Raw genomic sequence first — 7,223 nt, 5'->3', positions numbered from 1 at the left:
GGTGGAGGTCCTAAAGTCTGTGATAGTGCCTGCCTCCAGCTGTCACAGCTACTAAGGCCTCACAAGAGACAATTCCCCATATCCTGTAGCATCTGAAGTTGCATGGTGGTGATGGGATTGACCAGAAGATTCCGGTTGGCCAGAGCCTCTCTTTTGGGGTCCTCTCAAGGCTTTGCCATGGCAATGAGAATACTTCTAGAGGACAGTCTCCTCTGTGTGATCAGTGCCCTCAGTATCTTCTTAAAGCATGTTCATAGGGCTGTGTGAGCACCCTCCAAACATGGAAGCTTAACTGACCACCCACCAGCCCAAGACAGAAGCTGCTCTGCCTCTGCAGCGAGAAGCTTCAGACCTTGAAGTCTTCCATGAGGCCTCACTCACTTACAATCTACCCCCAACTAACAGTATCTCCTTGGTCTCCCAGACAGAACCCAGAGGACATCTCTCCATCCCACACCAAGCCCAGGCACCATCACTTATTGAAAAGTTGAGATGGCCTCCTTGTTCTCCCTTCTCTAGAACTCACAGGGAACTTTTCCCAATGCCAGCCAGGCTGGGTGTGCCACAGCAGCACCTGGGGATATAACACAGGCTCACAGCCTGCCCTTTTCTCATCTCACTCAATATGCCTCAGGGCAAAGTGATGTCATCAAACCTCCACCTCATGCCCTCTACTCACCCCCCTACCCCACGCTGCTCCCTACCTTCACTTGGATAAGGTATGTAGGCTTCTCCTCTGCAATGCCATTGTTAGGGATATACGTGGAAACACTGAAAACAGGGACATGGTTGGACATTTGCACACTGGTTTTTATGGTGGTAGCACTTAGGGTTTGTAATGGATGGAGGGGGTATATCAACTGAGTTGCCTCTTATAGAGGACAAAATAAAGTGGTTTCTAGGAATGGAATCTATTCCTGATGAAGATGCTGTGAACATTGTTGAAATGACAGCATAGGGTGTAGAATATGGCACAGCATAGGGTGTAGAAAATTAGCTGATAAAGCATCAGCAAGTGATGAGAAGATTGACTCAATTTTGAAGGAAGTACTACTGTGGATAAAATGTACATAAAACAGCACTGAGTGCTACAGAGGAATCTTTCAGGAAAGTAAAAGTCAACGTGAAAAACTTCACTGAAACCTTAGTTTAAGAAATTGCCACAGTCACCAGAAACTTCAGCAATCAACACCCTGAACAGTTAGCAGCCATCAACATCAAAGGGAAGAATTTCCACCAGAAAAAAGATTATGATTCACTGAAGACTTTCATATGATATTTAGTGTTTTTTAGCAATATATTTTTATTTCATAATTTTTTATTGATGACATTTTTATCATGGTTTAATATGCTATTTATACTGTAATAATCATCACTTTAATATTAAACTTCCTTATTATCCAAAATAATGTGGGTCATGACTCCCACATGTGTACATCTCCCTGGCAATGTGGGACAGAACTCTAGTGATTCTGACCCAGCATCATGGGATTGAGAAAGCCTTGTTGAACAAAAGGAATAAGAGAAATGAGACAAAATAACACTTCAGTGGCTGAGAGATTTCAAACAGAGTCAAGAGATTATCTTGGATGTTATTCTTATGCATTATATAGATATCCCTTTTTTGGTTTTTCATGCATTGGTGTGGGTGGAGGGAAGTACCTGAAATTGCTGAACTGTGTTCCAGTAGCCATGCTTCTTGAAGACAATTGCATACTGATAAAGCTTTTACAATACCATTTACAATGTGACTGTGTTACGGTGAAAATCTTCTGTGTGGTTTTCCTTTTACCCAGGATATAGACAAATGAGTAAAAAAAATAGATAAAAGTAAATGATAAGGGAGTAAGAAGTAATATATACTGTGTAGATTAAAATACCTGCTGTCAATGAGAAAGAGTGCTAAAGAGTATGGTATTTATGAGTTTTTTCTCTTTTCTTTTTATTACTTTTTCTGGAGTGGTGCAAATATTCAAAAAGTGATTGTGGTGATGAATACACAAATATATGACAATATGATGAGCTGTTGATTGCACACCAAGTATGGACTGTATGTGTATGAAGATTAGCCAATAAAAGCATTTTAAAAAGTCATTTCCATTTCAGTAAATATAAAAATATATGATTAATGTTTTGTACAGTACTGATTTTGGTCCACAAAACCTGGATCATAAAAATCAATAAATTCACATAACAATCACCAATTTTTAAGAAAACTTCCAAATAGATTAAGGCAACTTTGAATAATGAGATTTACATAGTAAGATCTAGACAAGACCAAATAAACAACAACAAAAAATTTCTGCACAAAACTAAAATTTCAAGTTCTCAATTTATTTTATGCCAAAAAAGTATAGAAACAAATAATATTTACATATTTTATAACAGAACAATGAAAAAGGTAAGACAGGTGATAATCAAAAGAAGGAAAATATAGAAATAACATATAATTATTAAACTGAGAACTAGATAGATGTAACAAGTCCTGTGCATGGTCTAGTGTTAATCAGGCTTCTTCTTTCAGAATATTTTAGTGCACAATGCACCCAACTCACTCGCTTCACACATACACCAACACAAACTTACCATAGAAATCATTTCAACACCCTCTAATATATAGAAAACTCCTCAAATATAACCACAACTTCAAAGAATTCCATAAATGCATTATCAATGCATGCTAAGGTGCAGACAAAGAGGTTCTATACAAAGTCGAATATTCAGGTTTAGGCTCTATTCCTGAGTACACCCAGACCAGGTAAAATCAGTGAGCAATTTGCTGCATCATATATTATTTTTATGAAGAATCAATCATCAGTCTAGCTATTATTTAAAGGGGTGGGTTGGGGTGGGGATTTTCTATAAAGAAAGAGCAAAGAGGAAAATCCCAAAGTTAAAGTTTTCCTTAGGCATTCTGACTTCAGATAAATTCAGCACATAGTACAATCCCTTATCTGAATGCAGAGCACCAGCTCTTGTTAATAAAACTACTGGGTATAAGCCATTGTGACTTTATTTCCTGCATCTAACAGCAGTTCATCCTGTGAACAGAAACTAAAGTTCCTGAATAAGAAAAGGTATGTTTCCCATTTGATCCCACTGCAAATGTTGCTGGACGCTGGTTAAATTGAAATCCTCCTGACACTGAAGGCTGGGCTGGAACTACATGTGTGGCAGGACTTGTACCAAATGTGAACACACCTGATGGATTATTGTTTGCTAAGTTGAAATTTGTTGTGCTGCTGCTAAGTTGGAAAACAAAACTGGAATTAAGAGTTCTTCCAGAGGGCAGACCACAGTGGCTCAGCAGGCAAGAATGCCTGCCTGCCATGCCAGAGGACCCGGGTTCGATTCCCGGTGCCTGTCCATGTAAAAAAAAAAAGGTTTTCCAGAGACAAATGCAGACCAACTAGGCTGTTATGCAAACACGAGAGGCTGGTTATTGCTTGGTACTGTACCAAAAGTAGGTGGTGGTTCAGGCTGAGAACCAGTTGAAAATAATATTATTGAAGATGATACAGTTCTAAAGCCTGGGGGATTAGGCTGGTTGGCACTTTTACTTTACCCAAATGTTGGAGTCATTTTAGCACCAAATTCTGGACTGTCAGATAGTGTTGAAGGTCCAGTACCAAATACAAAGGATCCTGCAGAGCTAGATGTGGTTGTAGCTCCAAAGTTGAAACTGGAGATTGAAGTATAATTACTACTGGCTCCCAGATCAAAGACATGTAGAGTGACAGCTCTGCCAATGCTAGATGTGGTTGCTGGTTAACTATCTTGAGAAAATAGCAAAGACTAACATGTGCTGGATTCAGCAGAGTTCTCGAAGGCAGAGCTGTTCACAGGATTGCTGACCTGTCCAAACACAAAGGTGGCCACAGGTGGATTGGATGAAGTGATGGTTCTACCAAAATGCCACAACCAGCTGAAGTGACTGGTGTACATGAACTAGAGGAACTGTTGTTTAAGAAATTAAAAGCTGGCTTTGCTTTTCTTCGATCAGCCATAGTATTGGTTTGAACTCCATAAGCAAAAACAGCCTTTGTTGACTGTTGTAATTCTGTCTCAGATGGTTTCATCATGTTGAAATTAAATGTTGACTTTGAAGATTTCTCATCTTTGATTTGCTCTAAATTTCCAAGTTTGCTTGGCACTTTTAATTCCTATGGTTCCAAAGTTGAAGCTGCTTTTGTTCTCAGATGTCACTACAGTAACAACAGCTGCAGGATCAGGGTTAACAACGTCCATGCCAAAGCTGGTATCACAATCCCAAGTTCCTACTGTTGGCTTAAATTTGTGTCCAAAGCCTGTCCCTGATGTAGAGACAGTTGGCTTGTCATTTATATTTGTGTGCCAATTCCAGTCTGCTTAAAAGTGCTTCTTGGTGGCAACTTTGCAGCCTGACAGGCCATGCACATCTCATCTCTAATGTTGTCCTGGAGTAGACGTGTATCACACTGCCATGATGATTGAGCTTTTAAACTTCCCCCAAGTCCAATTACACTAGAAGTAAAGCTACTTATTGCTGATTTTGTATAAACTACTTGGCTTGTCATAGTATGCTGAGCAGCAAAAGAATCTGCCTTTAGTGATATGAAACCATGGGTTTTCAGAACATCTAGGACACTTCCTTATTTCAGAGATTTTGCATGTCAAAAAGTGCTCTCAGGATCTTCATCTGATTTCTTCTTACAGCTTGGACTATTCACAGCAGTGATATCTTGAGCTGAAGTACTTATCATTGGGTCTGAAGAACAAATGGTGTCAGAAAGTTCTGTATTTTCAGTAGGTACATTAAATGGAAATCCAGCAGATGATGGAGATAGTACCTGTGTCTCAGTTCATTTTATAATTGGAGATGAAAATGTAAACACAGGACTGTCACTGCTGCTTGGAGAAGTCATTTGTACCTTATTGTTTAATGATTGTGAATGACTGATGGTTGATGGGGAGAAAGGTGTGATCACAGAGGAACTAAAACTGCAGGAAGTCAGTGAAGAACTGATGATTGATGGAGGGATTTTTGGTAATACTGGTACTTCCATGTCCTGCTCCACTGGCAATTTAGATGCAGTGAAGTGTATTCTCTCTTCCCTTATTTTGCAGCCTTCATTCCCTATTCCAGAAGATTACCCATTGCCTGAAGGCAGACTGAAATTTGGATCTGGAAAGCCACTTTCTTGTTCTCTATTTTGTCCTGGTATCTAACTTTTTTCATATTGAGTATAGTACTTGTGAACTATTCTTTGATTAGTCTTTCTCAATTCATGAGATGGGGTTAGAGATGGTTTAAAATGTACAGCGTGATTTATTGCTACGGAAACTGGCTTTGGGATCAAGAGTTTCTGAACAGGGGGATACAGAGAGTTTACCTTAACCATTTTGGCATGAAAATCTGTGGAATAAATACCACTTCTATCAAGAGAATTCACAGGAGAAGAAACAACTAAAGGAAATTTTTTTTGCATCCTGTAGAGGGCTGGACATCTTCTCTAAGGATTATAACACTCGCTGAGCTGCTAAACTAGCACACCAGGAGATTGTGCATTGAGTTGCTTAGCTTTCATCTGTCTTCTAACTGGTGCCTGATAAGGTGTACTTCATAGTTTAGACCATCCTGCAGCAGCTGCTGCCCCACTGTATGTTGTTTTTCCAGGGTAAAAAGGAGAATTTCCAAGCTGATATTTTTTAAGGATTGAAGATTTCCCAAGTGAAGAGGAAAGTGTTCCAAAGGCAGCCAAGTTGAATACTGGTTTCTTTGAGCTGGTAGCAGTGTGCTGTGGGAGTGCACGAGATGGCTCAGCCTCTGTGGACCACAGATGTGGTACTGAAGTATTCTTTGGAACAGCTATATCTTTATCAGAAGCTCTTGAAAAAAAACACTGTTAGTTGAGCTATTATCATCATGCTGAGAGGCAGAGTCTTTAAATTCCTTTACAAGGGAAAATCCAGAACTGCCAATTGGCAGTGTCAATGATGTGAAAAGCTGGTGCTGTAAGGCAGGGGATTCCAACATGGAGAATCTCAGGTGGTGTTGACGAAGAGAAGGACTTGACATATTTGCATAATTTGAAGCAGTGCTAGTTGTTGAGAGTTCTTCTGTATTATCGACTTTTGGTACAGGAGTGATCCTCGCATCACAAGTATTGGAGCTCCCTTCAGAGGTCAGCGTGAGATGTTCATCTTCTCTATTTTCCTGTCCACGTGGTACTTCCCCTGTGTCTACTGAGCACCTGTGTACATCTTAATTCCTATTGAAGTATCTCTGCAGCCATCCTGGCATAATATTCCTAATCAATTCTGTAAGCCTGCTAAGGATACCCCGTTGCTGCTGTCGCCCCTGCATGTAAGGATTAACTGGTCTCTGTTGACCACGTCATGTCCGGATATTGCTGCCACCCCCTCCTAGTCGTCCGGCTCCAGAGGCCATAGCGAGGCTCTGGAGCTCCTTGTCTGGACCATGAACCGGGCGGGTAATGGGGCTGATAAGGGGTGTGGAAGAGGCGGAGGCGGGACATTGGGACCATACTTGCTGGGATCTGGCCCAGATGTCCGCCGGATGATGCCACAAGCACCCCGGGGACCGCGAGGTTGAGAGGGCAGTAGAGCAACAGTGCACACTGACAGAGAGGGGCTTGGTGGCAGAGAGACTGAGAAACTGGCTCAGGTCTGGTAGCCCCCTGCAGAGCCCTGCTCCTGTGACATCATGGTCTCTATGGAGATGCTGGGCAGAGAAAGGCGTGGAGGCCACGCACGCTGCTGGGGTCCTTCTGAACCCACGGCCGGTGGGAATTCATTCCCATTGCCCAGGCAGTCACTGCTGTACCTGAGGCCTCTGGCACCGCTTGCCTTCCCTTTAAGCACAGCAACTGCCCCGCCGCTGTGAACAGCGCAGCTGTGCCTATTCTGTTGTTTTTAATCAAGGTATAGCCATGCTTTTTATAACATAATTCTGTTGAGCACTTAATATACTACAGCATATTGTACACATAGCTTTTATATGCACTGGGAACCAAAACACAACGTGGAATTCAGTTTATTGCAATTCTTGCTGAACTGCAGTAGTCTAGAACTAAATCCTCAATATCAGGGACCTGCCTGGATAAAGATTAGGTGCTGCCCAGCGGTATGGGGGAGAAAGGGAGGGATGAGTAAGTGAAGACTAAGAGATTTTTAGGAACTGTGATATTTTTCTTTCTGCCTCTCTTGCCCAAATTTAGCTA

At 41.4% G+C, this 7,223-nt stretch overlaps 1 pseudogene; it reads right to left on the bottom strand.

The window, feature by feature from the left end:
- Positions 1-3,025: 3,025 nt before the first annotated feature.
- LOC143673030 (nuclear pore complex protein Nup153-like) lies at positions 3,026-6,430 on the bottom strand (annotated as a pseudogene).
- Between the last annotated feature and the right edge of the window lie 793 nt (positions 6,431-7,223).

Source organism: Tamandua tetradactyla (genome assembly GCF_023851605.1).
Source record: "Tamandua tetradactyla isolate mTamTet1 chromosome 25 unlocalized genomic scaffold, mTamTet1.pri SUPER_25_unloc_1, whole genome shotgun sequence".
NCBI classification, from domain to species: domain Eukaryota; kingdom Metazoa; phylum Chordata; class Mammalia; order Pilosa; family Myrmecophagidae; genus Tamandua; species Tamandua tetradactyla.
This window is presented reverse-complemented; position numbering and strand designations above follow the sequence as displayed.